Here is a 25,614-nt window from a genome sequence, read left to right on the forward strand (position 1 = left end):
AAAGTGGAGAATGAGATGAATGGCATTCTGGGCAAAAAGCAAAATAAAACAACAAAAAGCATATAGTGAGTGCACAGACCAAGGAACAGGAAGGAGGGTGAAAGGATGGGATGATGGCTGGGGTGGAACCTGGTGTTAGTGCCAGAACCCCATCAGCCTTGTGTCTGCCAGCAACACTCCATGCCAGTGTCATGCCATCATATCAGATGCATTTCACTTTTATATGGAAGTTTTTTTGGGGGGAAATTAAGTACTTTTTATCTCATGCATGTATTATGAATGAGATTTTAAAATGGAGTTCATATAAGAAAAGAAGAAGCTGCAGAAAGATTATGATAGTCGATTCATTCTGAAAAAAAATGAACAGTTACATTTCTATATTACAGAAAAATAACGGACAAGAAAAGACGAGTTTCTGGTGAATTTAATTCCATACCAAGCATGTAACATAAAACAAATAATGGGTAATTTTTAAAATGAACCATAATATAAAATGACTTTTAGGAGTGAATTTCTATCCAGTACATGTAGGAAAAGTAAATGTAAATAAAAGTACAAACCCAGCAACATTATAATAAATTTGTGTGAAATCCTAAAAAGTTACCATTACATATGAATACAATAAAATATTTTAGAAAAACTGATAGAAAGCATAACAAAACAAGTTTAATGGAATCTCAGTGTTATGCACATAGTGCAGTAAAAGCAAATATTTTATTGACAGCAACAGAAAAATTGAATTCCAGTAAAAACACATTTCAGCAAATATTTAAGCTATATAAGTGTAAAAAACTAGCCCCTAATGTAAGAAGCTATTCCCAAATGTAAAAAACTATCATAAAACCTTTCATCTTCATCCTCAGATCTTAAAACCTCATCATCTTCAGAGCCAGGTAAACAGAGCCTGAAAATCCATCACCCTTGCCAGAATCCAAAAGATATTCTTTCTTACTGGAACTCACTCTCTTGCAAATTGAGTCAGCCTGATGTGTAGAAAGAACACCACTTTCCAATCCTTTTACAGTGTTTGGTTGCCAAGTTTATACTATTAAGCTAGAACTGAGTATTATAGCAATGCCTTTGTCACCTTTGAGCCATGGATTGCAGTGGTAATAAATTTAAATCTAGAGTCTGTGGGAAATAAATTCCACCTCTGATGGGATAGATTTGTTATGTGTGGTTTATTTCTGTGAAGAAAAGGACCTGTACTTTCTGGGATGTTTTCTGTTGCTGTGCTTGCCATGAGGAGGGTGGGGAAAGGTAACATAGTAGGATCTGGTAATCATTAGCCATCCATTTCCCTTGGTGGTCAACCTACCACCCATAATATGGTATCTTAAGCATAGATGATATTTGGGGATAAGTCTGTGCATCTGGATAAGAGGTCCCTTTCTTACAGGTATTCTGTAATAAATGAGGTTTATTTGCCTTGGATTTGTTGAGATGTTGCAGTAGAATTTGGTGAGAAACAAGTCTATGCATTTTTCACTGAGTTCTTATTATATTTAAGATAGAATCGTGTAATACCTAACTCTACTGCTCACCTCTTCCCTTAATATTTATTCCATGTATCCTCCACTAGATTTTTAGCTGCTTAAAGGTATCTATCTTTTTAATCCCTCAGTATGAGATGGAACAGTAGTGATGGCTTATTTTAATATTTTATTTTAAGGAGTGTGGCATAGTGGAAAATTCAGAGGCCTGAGTCTTATTTTTTAACTAGCTCTTAACTAATAGTATATTCTCAAGCAAGTTCTTTTACTGCTTGTGCCTTTATTGATTTACCTGTAAAAGGGGGTAATTTGAATACATATCTATCTCTTTTTTTTTAACCTTTTCTTTTAGTTTTTAAAACTTTTTTTTTGAGACAGGGTCTCACTCCATCACCCAGGCTGGAGTGCAGTGGTGAGTAGCTGGGACTACTGACACACACTACCATGCCTGGCTGATTTTTTGTAAAGATGGGGTTTCACCATGTTGGTCAGGTTGGTCTCGAACTCCTGGGCTGAAGGGATCCACCCACCTTGGCCTCCCAAAGTGCTGGGATTACAGGCATGAACCACCTCACCCAGTCTAGATTTTAAAACTTTAAAAGATAATTATAAATTCACCTGCAATTGTAAGAAATAATACAGAAGGATCCTGTTCATCCTTCACCTGTTTCTTTCAGTGGTAACATCTTGTGTAACCATAATATATCACCACCAGGAAATCGACATTGATACAGCCCACTGACTTTATTTAGATTTTACCAGTTTCATGTGAACATGTATATGCATGTGTGCGATATTATCATGTATGGAGTCATGTGACCCCCATCATTGTAGACACAGAACTGTTCGCCACATGGATCCCTCATGTTGCCCTTATATAGCCACAGCCTCTCCTTGCCTCCCCACCGTTCCTAACCCCTGGGATAACTCATCTGTTTTCCATTTCTATGATTTTGTCATTTTGAGAATGTTATATACATGGAATTGCACAGTGAGTAAACCCTTTGAGACTGGCTGTTTTCATGCCCCACAATTCCTTTGAGATTCATCCAACTATCAATAATACCTCATTCCTTTTGATTACTGTGAATATCCACAGTTTACCTTTTCACCCATTGAAGGACATTTGGGTTGGGGATATTATGAATAAAGCTGTGATGAACATTCGTGTATACATTTTTGTATAAACTTGTTTTCATTTCTCTTGGATAAACACCTAAAAGTACAATTGCTTTCTGTATCTTATTGTAAGTGCATGTTTAGTTTTATAAGAAAATGTCACAGTCCTTTCCATAGTGGCTGTACCATTTTACATTTGTACCAACAATGTATTTTGAGTTAATTTTTGTAGAACATGTGAGGTTTAGGCTGAAGTTCATGTTTTTTGCCTGTGGAGGTTCAATGCTTCAGACTGTTTGTTAAAACACTCTTTCCTCCATTGAATTGCCTTTCTACCTTTGACAGAAATCAGTTGGAGATATTTATGTGGGTCTATTTCTAGGTCCTCTGTTCTGTTTCATTGATGTGCTCTGCTGGTACCATACCATCTTGAGTTATGGTAGCTGTGTAATAAGCCATAACTTAGGGATGGGTGACTTTTCTTATTTTATTCGTTTTTATCAAAATTGTTTTAGTTTTTCTAGGTCCAGTGCCTTTCCATATGCATTTTAGAACAAGCATGTCTATGTCTACAAAAATATTGCTGGGGTTTTGATAGAAATTACATCCAACCTATAAATAAATTTAGGAGAATTGACATTTTTACTATGTTGACTCTTGAGCCATTACCACAATATGTCCCCCAATTTATATAGGTCTTCCTCGATTTATTTCACCAGCAATTTGTAATTTTCAGGATGTAGATCCTGAATATGACTTTGTTAGATTTGTATCTAAATACTTCTCTTTTTTTGAGGGGTGACTGTAAGTGGTACTATGTTTTATTTTATTTTATATTTTATTTTATTTTATTTTTAAGATGGAGTCTCACTCTGTCACTCAGACTGGAGTACAGTGGCTCAGTCTCAGCTCACTGCAGCCTCTGTTTCCCAGGTTCAAGTGATTCTCCTGCCTCAGCCACCCGAGTAGCTGGGATTACAGACGTGCGTCACCACACCTGGCTAATTTTTGTATTTTTAGTAGAGACAGGGTTTCGCCACGTTGGCCAGGCCGGTCTTGAACTCCTGACCTTGGGTGAGCTGCCTGCCTCAGCCTCCCAAAATGCTGAGATTACAGGCGTGAGCCACTGTGCCCAACCTGGTACTGTGTTTTAAACTTCAGTCTCCACACATTTATTGTAAGTATATAGAAATGTGACTGTTTTTTGCATGTTGATCTTGTATCCTGCAATCTTGCTGAGCTGGGTATCTTTAGGAGTTCCTTAGGAGTTTGAAATTCTACAACAATATTGACTAATTATTCTTTGTCTCTAATGATGTTGAAATGAGTAAAAATGGAGTTAAATTTTTCTGGAGAAGTTTTAAGTCCAACCTAAAGAAGAACTTATTAACCATAAACATGACCGCTTCAACAGTCTGCCTAGAAAATACCTCCTTCTTTGAGAGCTTTGACAATGTTAAAATTAACTGATTGACTTATTTATTTTGCTTTCCATGGAAGACTGTTGCTTGACTTTAAAGAGTCCTTTCCCATTAAACCTCAAAGATCTCCTGGTCATTTTTAAACGAACTGGTAATAGTATCCTCAAAGTAGAAGAATTAACGTGTGTGTGTGTGTGTGTGTGTGTGTGTGTGTGTGTGTGTGTGTGTGTGTGAAATCTCTGTATTTAAAAAGCTGGGTTACTCAATAAGTCTGGAATGTCTTTTAGTTCTTACCCTCTAAGATAAAATATCAATTATGTCTTAAGATTATCTGCTTAGGAAATGAATAGTTGCTGCTGGAAACCACATGTAAGATTTACTCAAGAGCAACTACTAAAAAATATCAGTGAAGGTGTGCAAGTCATTAGTCAATGAATTGAATACATCAGTGATATGGTCTGCATTACTTAGGTGGAGAGGCAAATCTCTACAAAATCAAAAAACTGGTTTAATCAGGCATGATTCATGAGCAGCATTCCCTGATAAAAATCCAAGATAGCTGAGTGATTCGTTCTTCAAAATCTTGAAAATTATACACAATACTCAGCAGCATAGAAAATAAAGCGATTCTTTAAAGAGTATAAAAATATACTCTTTATTTAATATTACTAGGAATTAATAGTGTCAGATAGTTTTTAGTATGGCAGAGGAGATAGGCCCATCCATTTTACTTTAGCAATTTTAATTAAAATCTTCTGAAGTATATGCTTCCCTGTCCCTTGAGGATAATAAACAGTGGTGAATTAGGAATATCAGACACCAACCTGTGTTTTAATACAGGGACTCTTGCATCGCTCAAGCCATTAACATCTGGATCAAATGGCCCTAGATTGCCGTAATTTTGCAGATATTTTGTGTTCTTCCTCTGTTTGGGGGTATTTGGGTGTGCCTCTTGTGCTTCAGAATCATACTTTATTAGCAAGTCTAAATTCATGGTTCTGCGGATAGCTTCTTACCGTTTTACTACCAGTAAAGTCCACAATCTTTAAGACTGATAATTTCTTCGTCATTGCTGAAAGACCTTCCAAATCCTCAACAACTGCAGAAATTTACATGTTGACATGTAGAGTATTTCTGTCCTTAACAGAGGGATGCAGAATACTGGAGCATGCTAACTCTTTTTGATCTGATTTAAGCCAGGAAAATAGTGGAAGAAAGGTGAGTAGCACAAGTTGGATCAGCACTACTTTTATCAAATGTTGAAACTTCCTAAATGTAGCCAAGACTCTTCTTATCACCAGAGTCAGCTTCCGGTGTGAGGAAATCAAAGTGCAAGTGCAGGAAATTATCTGTATTGGATTTGGCATTGGCATTGAACCCAGCCCAACTGACCACTCAGTGTTTGCAAGGACCTCTACGGGAGTCAGAATCAGTACAAGAGTGAGGAAGGCCATGGCCTACATGCTATAATATTTTTGTTCTATGTATATTACTTTTTGATGTTCTTGAAAGGCTAAAAATTTGTGGAGGGGAGCAGAAATGTATAATAAAGAAATAGAATAGAATAGTTCTGTAACTTCCATTCAGATCACTTCATGGTAAGCACCTCAAGTATTCAGACTTTCTTGAAATCAAAGTCAGGAGATATTCCAGGCTGGGTGCAGTGACTCATGCCTGTAATACCAGCACTTTGGGAGGCCAAGGTGGGAGGATTGCTCGAGCCCATGAGTTCAAGACTGGCCTGGGCAACACAGCAAAACCCTGTCTCAATAAATAAATAAATGAAAAGAGAAGAAAAAAAATTCAAGCTTCTCATTCAAAAAGATTTTTTAAACTATAACTTTTGATTGTCTCTACATAAAATTTTAATAGCATGTTTAATTTGGAGGTAGATTTCTAAAATTTAAAAACTATTTTCATTCCAAGATGAAATGAAATAAGAAAAATAGCTTTTGGTTCCTGCCTTCAAATCTTTAAACACCTAGTTGGATTCCTGACTTCCAGAGTGTAATGGTAAAGCCACCTGCTCCGCCCTATCTGGTTGTTGTGGTAGGGAGGCACTATAGACAGAATGTTTATGTCCTTCAAGAATTCATATGTTGAAACCTAATCTCCAGTGTGATGGTATTAGGAGGTAGGACCTTTGGGAGGTGATTAGGTCATGAGGGTGAAACTCTCATGAATGGGGTTCGTGTGCTTAAAAGAAGAGGCCAGAGAGCTAGGTAGCCCTCTTTCCACCATCTGAGGACATAGCGAGAAGATGGCTGTCTGTGAACCACAGGAATCAGGTTTTTACCAGACACCCAATCTGCTGGTGCCTTGATCTTGTACTTCCCAGCCTTTAGAACTGTGAGAAACAAATTTCTGTTTATAAGCCACCCAGTCTGATATTCTGTTGTAGTGTTCTGAGCTGATAAAGACATTTCCTCAGAATTGCTTTCCCAGACCTCTGATTTTTCTCCTCTCTTGTGTGCCCATAGTCTGCATGAGCCTATCAGAGCACTTGTTGAGGTTTTCATATTATACTTGTGTGATTCTTTTATTTGTGCCCCTTCTTTCCACTGCATTGTAAGCTCCATGAACATAGACTTTTAGTGACACACACATATACATGTATGTATGTATATATATATATACACACACATATATATATTTCACTGTTCTCCCTTGTGCTTACAATATGTAGCAAAAATATTTGTTGAATTCATGATGACTTTTCAAGCGAATGCTCTTTTCAAAGGTCTACTAAAATATCTTTGTTCCTTATTATCTCTGGGGAAAAAAGGAGACTGGTGTATGTGTGGGCTGGAATAAATATTCAAGCTTTACAATTTTTATCTTCTTTGAAGTCTTTCATACAACCTCCTTTATGAAGAGTGCCATGAAAATGATCTTTAAATAAGAAAATTAAGAGGTGTTTTAGTTGGGAATTAATGTATTAGCATATACTTTAAAATTGTGTGTTACACAGAGATACAGAAGGTGTTTATATAGTGTCTATCACTTGTCTGCTGTTTCCCTGGAAGAATGTACATGTTTCTGGCTGTAAACAACTTATTTGCCTTTTGAAGCTAGAGTGTAAATTGTGGCTTTTGCATATTTTACCTTCTTGTTGTGGAATATCCTTCAGATGCTAACACATGAACAAGAGACTTCAACTTTTAAAAAACAGAATGTGTGACCTTTGGCATTCATAAACACATAGTAATAATTTGCCCTGTATATGGTCTTATGATAAGTACTGTTTGGCTGCCAGCCAAGTCTCATTTCTTGTGCTAGGGCTGTCAGGGCCACATGGTTGTATTTGTAAGGAGAATATAAGTGTAAGAAGTCTGTAAGACTATTTATAAAGTCCCACCGTCTACAGATTCTGTCTTTCAAAGTACTAAATTAAATGACATCATCTTAGAAAATACAAATGAATAATAAATTTCTTGCATTTACAAAATTGTTCATTGAATCAGTCCATAGGCCAAATATATGAGAAATATTGGTGGAAAATAATATCTTCTACATCGTTAGCAGTGGTACAGAGCTGTAGGTACATTTTAGCTAATGTAGAGTTTTCTTTTGACTCACCTGTTGAGTTGAAGATGAAAGCAGGATGTTAGCAGGGATATGGTATCTGGCTTGCAGGCTTGTCCCCTGTGAAGAAGATCCAAGCATGGATCCCTTTGGTTTAAGAAAGATTGCTGCTGTTGCTGAACAAGCTCTGGGACATAGAATAAGGCAAAGAATGGTGTGCCATTGCTGAACACTTCCTCTTCCAGCTTCTCATCCATCTTCCACTGTGGTTCTGATTTCCTGTGCTTTTTTGAGTGTGGTTTGAGCTAAGGAAGTATAATAGGATGATATGGATGTCAGAGACACTGATGGCTCCCCATTGGGCTTACTCCAAACAGAAGCTTTTAAAAGAGTGAGGATGGGTTTCATTCTCTCTTCCTGGTTTGATCACTATTTCTATTTTCTTATGACCCACTGCCGACTGAAGGCTCCCAGAGGCCTTACCTGTCTCTCACTGCTGCTGGTGGCCCATACTGTTCTGTTTAAGCAAAGCCCTGTTCTCTCCCAATAGTACTTCTTTTTTCTCTGTGTGTGCGATCCCTTTTACACAGGGGGCCCATGTCAGATTGCTAGAATGCTTCATTCTTCATTAACCATCACATTGGATATTAATCAGTCTTGCAGACTAATTCTCAGTAAAGGTATTACCAGAAATACAGTTCATTGCCTATTAGTTACTTTACTAGGTATTTCCATTTGTTCCTTTTAGCTAACCTGTCCTCCCTATCTTATAGATGAGGACTGGGGGTGGACCTTGAAGTGCAGAGAGGTTAAAAACTTTCTCCAGATCAACCTAGTAAGGGGCAGGGCTGGAATTTGATTCCAGCTTTATGCAGTTTTGCAGCAAACAAAGACTCTTTTCCTGGGATATTTATAGTTTAGCCAGGAATACTGGGTTAGTGATATGAATATGATTTAGGCCAGGCACGGTAGCTCATGCCTGTGATCCTAAGACTTTGGGAGGCAGAGGCAAGAGGATCATTTGAGCCCAGGAGCTCAAGACCAACCTGGGCAACAAAGGGAGACCAAATCGCTAGAAAAAATGAAAAAATTAAAAAACTAAACAAGGAGTGGTGGCATGTGCCTGCCATTCCAGGTATTTGAGAGGTTGAGGCAGGACGATCTTGAGCCCAGGAGTTTGAGGCTGCCGTGAGCTATGATCATGCCACTGCATTCCAGCCTGGGCAACAGAGCAAGACCCTTTCTCTAGAAAAAGAAGAAGAAAAAGAAAAGAGACTTAAACCTATTGATAGAATTTCTGGCATTGTTCCTAGTCATTTGATATGTATCTCTGCTAGGGATCTCTCTGGCACCTTGAGTTCATGCCAGAGGGGTAGCTATCTACTTAAATGATATGTTTAAAAATTTAATATTTATAACTAAGAACAAGTCTATTAGCAGTGATATTTTTATATGACATATTAAAGTTACAACATCTTTCTCATTTGATTCTCTCAATAACACGTGGATTCTTACAAGTTAAGAGTGAAAGTGAGAAGTTATTGCAGTACTCTAAGTGAAAAATGATGATAGCAATAGAAATAGAGAGAAGTACACAGATTGAAAAATATGTGTTGGGGGTAGCAGACAGAGGAGGCTGCAAAGGGAAAAAAAAAGAAATGCAGAAACATATGGTGGTGTGGCAGATACTGTAGCTTGGCTCATTTAATACCTCTGCCGTGTATTATTTTCCTGTGCTGCTGTGGCCTAAATTTCCTAGAATGCCCTGTAGCTAGAATTCTGTGTGTGACTTGGTTTCTTCCAAGACTGTGCATCCATATGATGCGTGTGACAAGAAGCACAAGGAAGACAGTGAGGTCATTGCCATGTGCAGAAGAGACTTGGCAAACACAGTGGCAAAGGTTCCTGGTGCTACCCAGGCATCTGTGGTGGAAGTTCTAGCTTTCAGACCCTTTGTGGTGGGAGGCAGTGCGGGGTATTCTTGCTAGCTCAGACTTGTGATGTGGTTGGACTTCTCTCCTGGCTATGTGCAGTTGTCTTGTTGATCATCCCAGCCTGATTCTCCAGGCTTCTAGGAGATTGAGGAACTATCAATAATCCTCTTTATGTTTAAGCCAGCTAGGGAAGTCTGCTGTCTGCAAATACAAATTGGGAATGGTACAGCTACTATAAAGCTGAGAAAATATGATGCTTCAAGGGAGCTAATTGTGTTTAGTACTGTTTAAAATGGAAATTGAAAAGTGTTTATTAAACTTAGTGATAGGCTCATTTGTGACTCTGGAGAAAGCATGGTTTTTTGGTTTGGTTTTGTTGTTGTTTTGATGGAAGTAGAAATCAGTTACAATAAATAGAAGAGTACATAGGAGGTAGGGAAGTAAAGACAGTCTGGGAAGACAACTCTATTGATAACTTGACTGATGGGGAATAGAGCAGAGGAGCAATAGTTGAGCAGGATCAGGGGATTTTCTCGTATTGGAGTGAAATAATATGTATGAAGCAATTTTTAATGAAGTGTCTTATACTTCGTAAGGGCTTAGTAACTGGAGCTGTTATTATTATGATTGTTACTACTATTATTGTTGTCATTTTGTCCTCTGTATACTTTAGAGCGGAGGTGTCCAATCTTTTGGCTTCCCTGGGCCACATTGGAAAAAGAATTGTCTTGGGCCACACATAAAATACACTAACATTAACGATAGCTGATGAGCTAAAATAAAAACACGCGCACGCACACACACACACACACACACACACACACACACACACACACACAATTTCATGTTTTAAGAAAGTTTATGAATTTGTGTTGGCCACAGTCAAAGCCATCCTGGACCTCATGCGGCCTGCAGGCCATGGGTTGGACAAGCTTGCTTTAGAGTATTGTGAGTATGGGGTAGCAATCTCTTCTGTCTCCTGATTTTACAGATCTTTTTTTCAGCTCTTGCAGGCTGGCCTCATTGCCATATTATCTTCACTTAATTACATTAATTCAATAAACATTTATGAAGCACCCAGTATGTGCCAGGTAAAAATATAGCAGGTGCCTGGGATTCAAAACTGAGCAAAACTTGCTCTCTGCCTCTAAATAGTTTCTGAAGCACTAGGGGAGAGAGATGGTTAAAGCATAAGTAAATGCTTTATCTCAAGTCATGCTTCTAACAGAAGAGCAGAACCACCAGGAGATGTGTGTGTGTCTGTTGTATTTATGTATTCATTTACTTTCTCTCTCTCTCTCTCTCATTATGGCTGGCTTAGCAGCCCGGAGCCCACAGGCAGGAAGACAGGCAGGAAGGATCAGGAGCAGGCTGGAACCCCTCAAGCATGTCTTTTTATCTTAAGGTCCCCCTACAGTCATCTATCAGGGGTTAACGCAATTCTTCTTTTGAGCCATCTCCCTTCTTATGAAAGCCTCAGTGTTGAAGCAGGAAGTGTTTCTCCCTCATAGTCATTTCTATCTACTCTCTTATATACCAGTAAGACCTGTATTATAAAGAATTACATTTATGATAAGCAGATATGCAAATTTATTCTAATATGTATTGCCTGATTTCTTGAATACACTCTAGCTGCATTTATTAACAGATTTTATTTAGTCATCTGTGCAGCTAGTAAAAATAATTGGCTATCTGTGAATTAGCACAATACAAGTTAAAATGTGAGTTCATTAGTTTTCAACTTGAGTTTTTAATTTCACCTGCTGTTTACTGCCCAAAGGAATGATAAATTGTATTTTAAATGAAATGTATTTGAAGGAAGAACCTTCAGCAATCAATATTCTTTTTTACTTAAAATCTGCTTCTAATCTGCTCTGAAACTTTAAAGATGTTGTGTTAGACTGTGGCAACCACTGATGAATTTGAAAAGGTGTATTTCTAGTTCTTATTGCCAAAGGAATTAGAGGTGTTAGGTTAGTTAGTCCAGTTATTTTTATTGAAAGAAGTTGAAACCAGCTCATATATCTTAAAAAAGAAACATAAAATGCAGTGAGTGGGGTGGGAATTTCAATTATGAAAAAGGATATCAAGACTTTAAAGCCCAGAGACAGCCGAAGCCAGGCCTCTGGGCCGGAACTCTGCAAACTCAGCCTGGAGCTCTGTGGGAAGAGGCAGCTCCCACTACTGCTGGTCTGTCCCAGGACTCTCCTGCCCTCTGTTTCTGTTTCTCTCCAGGGTCCGCTCTCCTCCTCCTCCTCTTCCTTCTCCTTCTCCGCCACCACTGGAGTCTGCTCCCCTCTTCCTCCTCCACTCTGCCTCCTGTTCCTTTCCCCTTTCTCCTCCAGGGTCTGCTCCCTGCCGCTGCCTCCATTGCCACCTCGGGTGGCCGCCTCCTCCTCCTCCTCCACCTCCTCCTCCTCCACCTCCTCCTCCTCCTCCAGTGTCTGCTCCCCTCTTCCTCCTCCTCCAGTGTCTGCTCCCCTCTTCCTCCTCCTCCTCCTCCTCCAGGTTCTGCTTCTTTCCTCCTCCTCCCCCTCCCCAACGCTTCCTCCTCCTCCAGGGTCTGCTCTCTTTCTCCTCTTCCCCCTCCTCCCCCCTTTTCCTCCTCCTCCTTGCCCTTGCTCTTTCCTGGTTTCCTCTGCTTTCTTGTGTGCATGTGGCCTGGCCTGCTCACCCTCACTGCCTCAGTCTGTGCTTCTTCATCACTACCAGCCAGCACCACTAACTGACATCAGTTTCTAGGTCTCTCAGATCAGATTCCTGAAAGAAAGGATTCAGTTGGCCCTGTTTCTGCCCAGAGAAACTGTGTAATATATATTTTTTGAGAACTGATTTGGCCTTTTATTTATACGTATCAGAAGTATATTCTCTAACTTGCCTAAAGGTTCTGTTCTAACTGCGTTTTTGAAATGTGTGGTTTAGTCAGAGAAACTATGTCTTAAAGTTTCTGTTGATTCCCAGGCCAGCTGCAATGAACTATTTAACCCATGAAGAAGATGAGCTCCGGCATACTGCTTCTGTTCCCACGAATCTCTCTCTTGCTGTGTGTTTGTGCCTGGGATTTGAGCCAGGGAGGATGGGGAGCTCAGAGTAGAGTCTAAGATGAGAGTGGGCTCTGGGGAGATGAGGGTCAGCTCTAGTAGGGGGTATGGAAAAATTGGTGATCTTTAGAGCAACCCTTCTGTTGATGTATGATAGGTTTAGGTAGGGTTCAGGTGAGGAGAGTGTGGGACCCCTTGGCAGAAACTCCAGTGGGGAAAAGTCAAAGATAGATGTTCTGTTCTGTGTCCAGGGTCCCCGGCTCTGGCTGTGGCAGTGGCAGTCAGGGGGCCCTGTGTGGCCATCATAGCTATTGGAATGGACAGACCATCAGTAGTCCAGCTATTCTTCAGTAGAACAGCTGCTTGGCCTCCTTCGAAAAGAAATAACTGGGTGGGGCTCAAATTCCATCTGCATAAAATAGTCACCATAAACTAAATGTGGAAGAAGTAAAGTTGGTGTTTATTATCATTATGATTGTTCTTGACTATAAATGTTAAAACTCATTGGGGGAGTAGGGGGCTGGATTTCCTGTGATCCATAGAAAGGGAGGAAGAAGTGTTTCGGGCATACCTGGGGACCAGGCAGCTCGATGGTCTGCCCCTAACAATTCACCTTGGAGGATGGAATAGTCATTTCCCAGGATTTTGAAATTTATGTAACTTTAACCATGTCTTGCTTCTGAAAATTTGCCTTTTAATCTCTCTACAGGTCTATCCTGTATTAACCTCGTGGTATTTGCAGAAGGAAGTTTCAAAGTCCCATAATTTAAAAATAAAATAAACCCAATTTTCTCCATAAATTTTATTATAAAATAAGGCTTGTATTCCTGGAGGCAAAGTCCTCCATGCACTAAAGTTGAATACTTTGATAAGGAAAGAATTGAGATGGTGACCATTCTGTGCTTATATTAAACCTATTTCTTCCCCCCAAATTACTATTTCCCCCAGTTTACTATTTCCTTCTCAGTAGCTTAGGAAAGTGCTTTTAGCCTGAGGGATTCTGTGATCCCACACTTTTGCAGCCCTAGGAACTTGGCATCTATCCTCCTTAGACTTTTATGAGTAGGTCCCACCATATAACATGCATCTGCACCTGAAACTCCATTTATGTAATAATGCTACAAGAGTGCCCATGCTGTTTCAGATGCTCTTCTAGCTCCTGGAGATACATCAGTATCCAAAGCAAAAAAAAAAATGCCTATTATCTTCATGGAGCGAATATTCTGGTGGAGCAGCTTGGACAATAAGCATAATAAATAATTACGCAGTTTGTAAGAAAATAATAAGTCCTGCAGAATGATAAACTATAGTGCTGTAGAAAGATAATTCTGTTTAGTTTAGTTTTGTTTTTTTGAGATAGGTTCTCACTCTGTCGCCCAGGCTGGAGTGCAGTGGTGTGATCTTAGCTCATTGCAGCCTCAACTTCCTAGGCTAAAGTAAGTCATCCTCCTACCTTAGCCTCCCGAGTAGCTGGGACTAAAGGCACGTACCACCATGCCTGTAGTCCCAGCTAATTTTTTAATTTTTTGTAGAGACGGGGGGTTGCCAGGTTTCCCAGGCTGGTCTTCACTCTTGAGCTCAAGTGATCCACCTGCCTCAGCCTCCCAAAGTGCTGGGATTACAGGCATGAACCACCACACCTGGCTAGAATGATAATTCTGTAGCTGATATAGAATAGAATATGGGGAATGAGGAGGGAGAGGGGAACATTGCAATTTTAAATTGAGTGGTCAGGGTTGGCTTCACTGAGAAAGAGACATTTGAACAAAGACTGAAAAGGGTGAGGAAGCAAGCGATGTGGGTATCTGAAGGAAGAACCCTGCAGGAAGATGAGGAAGCCAGTAAAAAGGCCTGGTTGCAGGGGTATGCCTGGCATGTTCAAGGCCAGCAAGGCTGGGGGTAGCTGTGAGAGTGAAGAGAGGAAGTAGGAGAGGGAGCAAATCGGATGGAGGCAGACCAGATCCTATGCGACTTTGGAGGCAAGGACTTTGGCTTTTGTTCTGAATAAATGGGGAGCCATTGGAGGGTTCTCAGCCAAGGAGGGGCATGATCTGACCCTGATTTTTAAGGGATAAGTCTGGCTACCATTAGAAGGAACTGGGGTTCATGGGAGGCGGTGCAGGAGTGGAAACAGGGCTCCGGGGAGGGAGACTATTGTACAAATCCAGGTAAGAGACTGATGGCTTAACCAGGATGGTAACTGGAGGCTGTAAGAAGTGATTGGATTTTAGATATATTCTGAAGATAAAATTCATAGGATTTCTACATGGATTGGGTGTGAATGGGTGAGTTGAACTTTGAATTATATAAAACAAATAAAATATCTAAGTAACTAATGTGATATTTGAAATTCTGTATCCTGAAGTTAAGTTCAATAAGATTAACCCACACTGATAATTGATTTTCCCTCTGTCCTGTGAAAGAGTCACTATGCCAAACGGAAAAAATTAAGCTGAAAGCTGAGTCATGCAAGAAACTGCTTTTCCTTTTGTTCCTTAGCATATAGCTACAGATAAAGATTAAATATCTCCACATGTAGCTACTCTGTGTTCACCCTATCTTGTGTGAAGTGCTGATTTACTGAGCTCAAGACGAATATGTAACTGACTCGTCCCCTCCCTGCTCCTTCTCTCTTGTAGCATGTGGATTACCTACCCTCCTTCCCTCCCCTCCAGCCTACTTTCCCCCTTTAAATATTGAAGCTCTCAAGATCATCTTTGGAGAAAGGCACAGGTCACAGACTGTTCCTGTGGTGTCATGTTGTTTTCTTCAAGACAAGTTCTTAACCTTGGCAAGATAAACTTCTAAATTGATTGAGACGTGTCTCATGCATTTTGGTTTACAGTCCTTACCATATGGTTGGGAAAAATATACAAGTGAATTTAGCTGAGGTTAAATTTAGTATTGGACTTTACAGAAATGAATGTTTCTATCCAAGCCTTTTCAGAAAGGATTTTTAAAAAAATGCCCAAGTTGTGTGTCTCCCTTGCATAATGTAAATAAAAGGCTTGAAACTTTAGCCAAGCAGTCTTCCACTACCAACTTTTCCAATAACTTTCCATCCTAAGTGTGCTGCTGACTAATCTTCCATGCAGCACGCCAAGTCATGCTTTGTTGAATATTAAATTGTCGACATATTAAAGTTAAAACTTGCTGTAGTACACTATTTACAATAGCAAAGACTTGGAACCAACCCAAATGTCCATCAATGATAGGCTGGATAAAGAAAATGTGGCACATATACACCATGGAATACTATGCAGCCATAAAAAAGAATGAGTTCATGTCCTTTGCAGGGACATGGATGAAGCTGGAAACCGTCATCCTCAGCAAACTAACACAGGAACAGAAAACCAAACACCACGTGTTCTCACTCATGAGTGGGAGTTCAACAGTGAGAACACATGGACACAGGGAGGGGAACATCACACACCGGGGCCTGTCAGGGCAGGTGGTGGCAAGGGGAGGGAGAGCATTATGACAAATACCTAATACATGCAGGGCTTAAAACCTAGATGACGGGCGGATAGGTACAGCAAACCACCATGGCACATGTATATCTATGTAACGAACCTGCATGTTCTGCACATGTATCCCAGAACTTAAAGTAAAAAACAAAAACAAACAAACAAACAAACAAAAACTTGCTGTCATAAACCCAGCATTAACAACACTGATTCCTGAGATAGTGTAGTTGTGTGGTTTGGACATATGATGCCAAAACATAACGCAGGGCTTCAACTCTGTCATGCTGAATTTTACTTCTTACTCCATCATTGAAGCTGTCCTCACAGGGTTAACAAGAATTTTGGACAGAAATACTGTAATTAAGCATTAATTTGGGTTTCCTTTGACTCACTTTTTTTTGTAACTGAAAGTCATGGAACACTAGGTACTGACAATTTGCATCCCCACTGTACCTGTAGATAGGATTTCTCTTTTGTTGTAATTATTATTTTTTTGAGTCCTGACTCTCGCTCGGCCACCCCAGCTGGAGTGCAGTGGCACAATCACGGCTCACTGCAGCCTTGACTTCCTGGGCTCTAGTGATCCTCCCACCCCAGCCTCCCGAGTAGCTGGGACCACAGGCATATACCACCGTGCCCAGCTAGTAGGATTTCTGACATTAGAATCATAAGGCTTTTGCTCAAGATAGATAGGACCTCTGACATTAGAATCATAGGCTTCCATTTAAGAATTGCTTAAACAGATCTTGAATTCCAGTAGAACAGCTGATGTCAACAATCTCCACACTTTGGAGATTCCATTCCAAAACCCCTAAAAACCCTATTCCCAAACTCCTCTGGCAGACAGATTCGAGGTTTCCTCCCATCTCCTTGTTTGGCAGCCCTATGATTAAACCAGTGCAAGCTGGTGTCTCGGCATATTGATTTACCATGCACATAGGGCAACAGACCTATTGTGGTTACATCACCACTACCACCAAACCAGTCTGATTTTCATCAGCCAGTTCCTCTGTCTTGGTATAGAAAAATAATGTATGTACTTAAGGAAAAAGCAGTCAACAAACTTCATTGGTTTCAGAGGGCTAAGGGAATAATATAATCAATGGGCTAGTAATTGGAAGCAATTGTTTTTAAAGTAGTTATATTATAGCCATTCATTAGGACTATAGATTTGCCATCCAACATATTTTTCTGTGTACCTAGCACGAAATTTGAAGAATGTAATTTAAAATAAGGAGTAGAGTTCTGTTGACTGTTTTTGGGTGTCATTTTTTATCAGTTTATTCTAAGGTTCTGGTCTTTCTTTGAACATTATCCTTAGCAGTAATTTTTTTCTCTTTTTTTTGAGACGGAGTCTTGCTCTGTCGCCAGGCTGGAGTGCAGTGGCACAATCTTGGCTTACTGCAACCTCCACCTCCCAGGTTCAAGCGATTCTCCTGCCTCAGCCTCATGAGTAGCTGGGACTACACGTGCACACCACCACGCCCAGCTAATTTGTTTTCGTATTTTTAGTAGAGACGGGGTTTCACCATGTTAGCCAGGATGGCCTTGACCTCTTGACCTCGTGATCCACCCGCCTTGACCTCCCAAAGTGCTGAGACTACAGGCATGAGCCACCGCGCCCGGCCAGCAGTAATATTTTAAATTAATTGAGAGAATCAAATGTTTTTATTATTAATATCAGTTTTGCTTATCTTTTTGTAACATATTTTAAATCTATCGGGTCTGATTTGCACTCCACACAGTGGTTGATGTATCATTGTCATCAGTCACCAAATTGTAATGTGTCTTATTATGTGTTATGAAAGCAAGTTCTTTAAATCCTGATGTGGAGGGGAATAATCTGAAATAGAAAAAATTTTATAAACTTTTTCAGGTGTGATTTTATGATTTCCTGGTGAGTGGAAGGGCCTTAAAGAGTTGCTCAGCCAAGTGGTCCTCTTATTAGCCTCCTGTTGTTTGCTAAGAGTGATTTTTGCTGTGGCCTAAATTTCATGCCTTTTTTTTTCTTTAGAATTTCTAAACTACTTTTTTACTATTCAGAAAGCCCCAGAAAGCAAATGGGTTGTTTTCAGATTATTCCTGGAAATGTTGTTAATCTCCGGAGCCAACTCCTCAAATCTGATTTGGTTGAGATGAGTAACTGAGGACAGTTTCCAAGAGTTGAGTGTTGACACATGCTTTTTAGCATTTCATTACTGTAAATCTGTAAGAAAAGTGTGAGGATTAAGGTGGCCCAGAGTGTACTTGAGTGTAGGCAGAAGGAAGGATTGATCAAATAAGTGGGCTGAAGTCAGAGACATTCGCTTTTCTGATGTGCCATTATGATCTTCCTGTGGAAACCAGATGTTTTTGTATCGAGAAGAAAAGATGAGCTTCAGTCCCTGTCTTAGGAAGTTGCATCGAATTTACAAAGGATACCATTTAGAGAAATTCAGGACATAAATAGATACTGTTAACTTCTTGTTAAAAAAAAATGGCAATTTCCCCAAGTATATCATATTTATATATACACTGTTTATCTTCTTCTAGGAAAACAAAAGCTGTTCATTGGAATGAAAATTCTGAGTTTTATTTGTCCGTTAACTCAGTAATTGGTGGTATTCTCATATAATTGAACATTGAAGCTTTGTTCCCTTGCAAGAAATTATATGGGATAATGTGTATGTCTGTGATACACTATATGAAGAGCTTCTGTGTTGGGTAGGGAGAAAGAATTTGATGGTAGCTATTGTAGTACAATATGACTACAAAGTGCTGATGAGCAATAGAAGTTATAGTGTTCGGAAAGCAAGTTCTTTAAATCAATCCTAATGTGGGGGAAATTAATCTGAACATCAGCATCAGCTCTTCCCTGCCACTTAGGTCTCTCTCCTACAGGAAGCTGTCAGTTTCTTACCTATGTTGTGTTCTCTTCCTGGTCCTTACAAGGAATCCTATAGCTGTGAGAAGCCCTCCCTTCTTTGGTAGATCCCAATTTACCCCAAAAGGTGAGCATCTTCATTTGTTAGTGCTGTGCATACTGATTCTTCTTTCTCTTGCCCTTACCAGCTTTAATGCTGCTGTTGATTTCTGTCCTTCTAACCAGATGTTTTTGTTCTTTCTGGCTGTCTTCTATCATTGAACACTTTTCCTGCTTAGGACCTATAGCATAGAGTGATTTTTCAGATTGTCTCAAGTTTTCCATTAACAAGAATATCAGCTCATATTTATGAATCACATAATTGATACCAGCTTCAAAGAAGCAGCAAGCTAATTTAGCCTAGACCTTGCAGATCACCAGGAACAGTTTTGTCACCAGGGCATTGTACAAATTGGGAAAAAAAATAAAAGCACCCTATTTGGACAGATGAAGTATAAAAAGTTGCTCTCCAGGTGCATGGATCAGAAAAATGTCCCTCATCCAAAGTAAGGAAGCCTGGGGATGTGGCTTGAATGGGGACTGAATTTTAGCCTCATTCGACCAGTGTTTAGGGTTTAATACACAACTGCTTGCAGCAGCTTGGGTTGCCATGCCATCTCTGTTTTATTTTGTTTTCTTTGGTTTTGTTTTTAAGATCCATAGACTTGGTGGCTATCTCTTTGCATCACAATTTCCAAATTTTTGTTTCTAGGGGTTCTTAGAAATACACCCTCTAGGCCGGGTGCAGTGGCTCACGCTTGTATTCCCAGCACTTTGGGAGGCTGAGGTGGGCAGATCACGAGGTCAGGAGTTCAAGACCAACCTGGCCAACACAGTGAAACCTTGTCTGTACTATAAATACAAAAAAGCTGGGTGTGGTGGCAGGTGCCTGTAATCCCAGCTACTTGGGAGGCTGAGGCAGGAGAATTGCTTGAACCTGGGAGGCAGAGGGTGCAGTGAGTTGAGATTGTGCCACTGCACTCCAGCCTGGTTGACAGAGCGAGACTCCATCTGGAAAAAAAAAAAAAAAAAGAAAGAAACACACCTTCTATATCAATAGTTACTCTGGTTTCCCTCCTTCCTTAGTTACTCTGGTTTCCTTCCTTCCTTCCTTCCGTCCGTCCTTCCATCCTTCCATCCTTCCTTCCTCACCTCTATTGTGGTATAATTTAAATGCCACAACATTCCTCCCATTGTAAGATACAATTCAATAATTTTAAGTAAACTTACTACTCATACGGATATCACTACAGTCTAGTCCTAGGACATTTCCATCACCCCAAAAAATTCTCTCATGCCCATTTGCAGTTAGTTCCTGCTCCCACCCCCAGCCCCAGGAAATCACTGATCTGCTTTCTATCTCTGTAGATTTGCCTTTTCTGGAAATCTCATATGAATGGAATTATATTTTCCTTTTGCTTCTTTCTTCTGTTAAGCTAATGTAGGTTCCAGTCAGTGCTCATTTGCAATAGCTGGATGAGCCTTGTCACCTTCTACTGCTGCTGCCAGTCCTTGCTCATCCCTTCCTTTCCATTCTGCCTCAGTGTACAAACATACTCTTTTACCTCCTGTCTTAAAATTCTCTCTCGTCCATCATCCCCTCCAGCCACCACCCTATTTCTCTGGGCCATTTCCGAGCCCAGCTTCTTAAGACTTGACGTTATATATGCTTTCTACTCTCTCCTCTCCTGTGAGCTCTCATTTTTTTTGTGTGTGTCTTAAATATAATAATTGATATGAATAAAAGAACATTAAAAAGAACATATGATACATATATACATGCTTTAAAGCATAGTGATATAATGAGTATCTACATCTGCCATCTGCCGCTTCCACTAGCATTACAAATGGTGGAACCCATGATTCATAGTGTCCAAAATATTTTACTTATCTTTACAGTTATTTTGTCCTTTTTGATCATTTTAATTCTACTTTTAAATAAGAAGTCTGGGCTAAATTTTCTTTAAAATCCATTAAATTGCTAAATTTCTCTGATTACTATTGAGAGATTAATTTTTTTACTTAGAAAGTATTATAGAAGATTTATAGCTTGCTTTGTTGTATATTACTATATTTTATTATGAAGCCTTGGCTAAGAGCATGCATGACATACAGTTATAACAGTATTTCTATAGGAAATGTATTCTATTTGCATTAATTTGCTTCAGGTTTTTTTTTTTTCCTAAATTTTTGAAGCTAAAAGCTAGACTTCCTGTAATGTTGTTTCCTTCCTTTAAACTTTGGATAGAATTCATTTAATCAATCCATTTGGCCCCAAGGGAGGCATGGATGTCAATTTTTGTTTCAACTTAATACTGTGAACACTTAAATATTTAATTAACGTAATACTTGACACTTAGAAGCAATTTATAATCATCAAAACTAGGCCTTTGTTTTCTTTTTTTATCCCTGTCGTTTAGAGTTTTCTTGTTGTAACATAGGTTAGGAATGGACTGGTGGAGAAGTGAAAAACTCTCCCCTCTCCCCCCCACCTCCAGGCAGAGAGAGTTACGCAGTGCATTGACTAGTGATGGATGTTTAACATACTTGTCCTTACATCTGTTGATTTTCTAAACACATTTTTATCATTTATTTCATTTGTGGAAGTCTGAAATATTTTGTCTTTCTATTGCATATTGATGTCATTAAAACAGTGAACACTTAAAAACAGACACTAGATTTTCTTTTATCTTTATTTGATTTCATTATACAGTCTAAGAAATATTGTGAGTTTTTAATGAGTTACAAGTAAACCAAAGTGGGTGACCGTCTTCCTGTGGAGCTGGGTATATGTCTGACAGGAAAACTATGGGAAGAGAATCTTCTTTTCTTCCTGGTAGGAGAGGCCAAGATGAGAATGGAGCTCTGTGTAGTGCTCTATGAGTCATAGGAAAGATCCATGCCAGCCAAGTGGATTCCAAGGCCCAAGTCATCCCTGGACTCTGGAAAGTCTCATGTTGGGGCAGATGCCGTGACTTCAGCACGCATGTATTTCAGTTTTCCTTTAGTCTGAGAATTTCTAGTCATTAATACCTTCCTTTACCAGTCTCTGCTATTATCAAACACACATATTCTCCTTGTATTCTGAAAATGATTTATGCTTATGGCCTTAGAGTCTATAAATCTAAATCTATTTGATTAAAGCCTTTGTGCTTTTTCTCCTACCAAAAATTAAAAAGAAACAAGCATATATTCTATTTAAATGGGAGAGTGAAGATTTACTGACTTCACAGATGACCCCACTGGAGGAAATGGATTGTATCACAGGCCCGTGAAATGTCTCATGATTGTGCATATTTTGAAATACACCCCACTGATTAGTGAGGCTCCAGATTACCAGATTCACTCATCTTTGTACAATAGGACTTTAACTGGTTTTCTCCAGTCCTCATTTACAGTACCAATTACCTTACAGAAACCTTTCTTTAGCTTCAGTCTCCTTTTTCAGTTTCACAAAGTCTGAAGTAACAAGATTCAGTTCATTAAGGTTTAATTTTATATTTGTCTCCCACCATAATCATCATTACATTTTGTTACAAATGATAGGAAAAATTATTCTAACTTCTATATCATAGGGCCTTAGAAGGGATTTTGTTAAAATCTTAACTGCTGAGTAGATTGTAAAAATTTTCTCCCATTCTGTAGGTTGCCTGTTCACTCTGATGGTAGTTTCTTTTGCTCTGCAGAAGCTCTTTAGTTTAATTAGATCCCATTTGTCAATTATGGCTTTTGTTGCCAAAATTTTCTTGCTTTTGGTGTTTTAGTCATGAAGTCCTTGCCCATGCCTATGTCCTGAATCATATTGCCTAGGTTTTCTTCTAGGGTTTTTATGGTTTTAGGTTTCTAACATTTAAGTCTTTAATCCATCTTGAAATAATTTTTGTATAAGGTGTAAGGAAGGGATCCAGTTTCAGCTTTCTGCATATGGCTAGCCAGTTTTCCCAGCACCATTTACTAAATAGGGAATCCTTTCCCCATTTCTTGCTTTTGTCAGGTTTGTCAAAGATCAGATGGTTGTAGATGTGTGGTATTATTTCTGAGGGCTCTGTTCTGTTCCATTGGTCTATATCTCTGTTTTGGTACCAGCACCATGCTGTTTTGGTTACTGTAGCCTTGTACTATAGTTTGAAGTCAGGTAGCGTGATGCCTCCAGCCTTGTTCTTTTGGCTTAGGATTGACTTGACAATGCGGGCTCTTTTTTGGTTCCATATGAACTTTAAAGTAGTTTTTTTCCAATTCTGTGAAGAAAGTCATGGTAGCTTGATAGGGATGGCATTGAATCTATAAATTACCTTGGGCAGTATGGCCATTTTCGCGATATTGATTCTTACTATCCATGAGCATGGAATGTTCTTCCATTTGTTTGTGTCCTCTTTTATTTTGTTGAGCAGTGGTTTGTAACTCTCCTTGAAGAGGTCCTTCACATCCCTTGTAAGTTGGATTCGTAGATATTTTATTCTCTTTGAAGTAGTTGTGAATGGGAATTCACTCATGATTTAGCTCTCTGTTTGTCTGTTATTGGTGTATAGGAATGCTTGTGATTTTTGCACATTGATTTTGTATCCTGAGACTTTCCTGAAGTTGCTTATCAGCTTAAGGAGATTTTGGGCTGAGATGATGGGGTTTTCTAAATATACAATCATGTCATCTGCAAACAGGGACAATTTGGCTTCCTCTTTTCCTAATTGAATGCCCTTTATTTCTTTCTTCTGCCTGATTGCCCTGGGCAGAACTTCCAACACTGTATTGAATAGGAGTGGAGAGAGAGGGCATCCATGTCTTGTGCCAGTTTTCAAAGGGAATGCTTCCAGTTTTTGCCCACTCAGTATGATATTGGCTGTGGGTTTGTCATAAATAGCTCTTATTATTTTGAGATATGTCCCATCAATACCTAATTTATTGAGAGTTTTTAGCATGAAGGCTGTTGAATTTTGTCAAAGGCCTTTTCTGCATCTATTGAGATAATCATATGGTTTTTTTCTTTGGTTCTGTTTATATGATGGATTACATTTATTGATTTGTGTATGTTGAACCAGCCTTGCATCCCAGGGATGAAGCCAACTTGATTGTGGTGGATAAGCTTTGTGATATGCTGCTGGATTCGGTTTGCCAGTATTTTACTGAGGATTTTTGCATCGATGTTCATCAGGGATATTGGTCTAAAATTCTCCTTTTTTGTTGTGTCTCTGCCAGGCTTTGGTATCAGGATGATGCTGGCTTCATAAAATGAGTTAGGGAGGATTCCCTCTTTTTCTGTTTATTGGAATAGTTTCAGAAGGAATGGTACCAGCTCCTCTTTGTACCTCTGGTAGAATTCGGCTGTGAATCCGTCTGTTCCTGGACTTTTTTTGATTTGTAGGCTATTATTGCCTCAATTTCAGAGCCTGTTATTGGTCTATTCAGGGATTCAACTTCTTCCTGGTTTAGTCTTGGGAGGGTATATGTGTCCAGTTATTTATCCATTTCTTCTAGATTTTCTAGTTTATTTGCATAGAGGTGTTTATAGTATTCTCTGATGGTAGTTTGTATTTCTGTGGGATCGGTGGCGATATCTCCTTTATGATTTTTTATTGTGTCTATTTGATTCTTCTCTCTTTTCTTCTTTGTTAGTCTTGCTAGTGGTGTATCAATTTTGTTGATCTTTTCAAAAAACCAGCTCCTGGATTCATTGATTTTTTTGAAGGGTTTTTTGTGTCTCTATTTCTTTCAGTTCTGCTCTTAGTTATTTCTTGCCTTCTGCTAGCTTTTGGATGTGTTTGCTCTTGCTTCTCTAGTTCTTTTAATTGTGATGTTAGGGTGTCAATTTTAGATCTTTCCTTCTTTCTCTTGTGGGCATTTAGTGCAATAAATTTCCCTCTACACACTGCTTAAATTTGTCCCAGAGGTTCTTGTATGTGGTGTCTTTATTCTCATTGGTTTCAAAGAACATCTTTATTTCTCCCTTCATTTCGTGATGTACCCAGTAGTCATTCAGGAGCAGGTTGTTCAGTTTCCATGTAGTTGAGCGGTTTTGAGTGAGTTTCTTAATCCTGAGTTCTAGTTTGATTGCACTGTGGTCTGAGAGACAGTTTGTTATAATTTCTGTTCTTTTACATTTGCTGAGGAGTGCTTTACTTCCAACTATGTGGTTAGTTTCGGAATAAGTGCAGTGTGGTGCTGAGAAGAATGTATATTCTGTTGATTTGGGGTGGAGAGTTCTGTAGATGTCTATTAGGTCTGCTTGGTGCAGAGCTGAGTTCAATTCCTGAATATCCTTGTTAACTTTCTGTCTTGTTGATCTATCTAATGTTGACAGTGGGGTGTTAAAGTCTCCCATTATTATTGTGTGGGAGTCTAAGTCTCTTTGTAAGTCTCTAAGGACTTGCTTTATGAATCTGGGTGCTCCTGTATTGGGTATATAAATATTTAGGATAGTTAGCTCTTCTTGTTGAATTGATCCCTTTACCATTATGTAATGCCCTTCTTTGTCTCTTTTGTTCTTTGTTGGTTTAAAGTCTGTTTTATCAGAGACTAGGATTGCAACCCCTGCTTTTTTTTGTTTTCCATTTGCTTGGTAGATCTTCCTCCATCCCTTTATTTTGAGCCTATGTGTGTCTCTGCACGTGAGATGGGTCTCCTGAATACAGCACACTGATGGGTCTTGACTCTTTATCCAATTTGCCGGTCTGTGTCCTTTAATTGGGGCATTTAGCCCATTTACATTAAAGGTTAA

General features: G+C 39.3%; 1 protein-coding gene across 3 annotated transcripts in view; it reads left to right on the forward strand.

Moving 5' to 3' along the window:
• Positions 1 to 25,614, forward strand: part of ZNF704 (zinc finger protein 704) — a 249,806-nt gene that overhangs the window by 24,048 nt on the left and 200,144 nt on the right. The gene's annotated exons all lie outside the window — the stretch shown is intronic.

Source organism: Gorilla gorilla, chromosome 7 (genome assembly GCF_029281585.2).
Source record: "Gorilla gorilla gorilla isolate KB3781 chromosome 7, NHGRI_mGorGor1-v2.1_pri, whole genome shotgun sequence".
NCBI classification, from domain to species: Eukaryota; Metazoa; Chordata; class Mammalia; order Primates; family Hominidae; genus Gorilla; species Gorilla gorilla.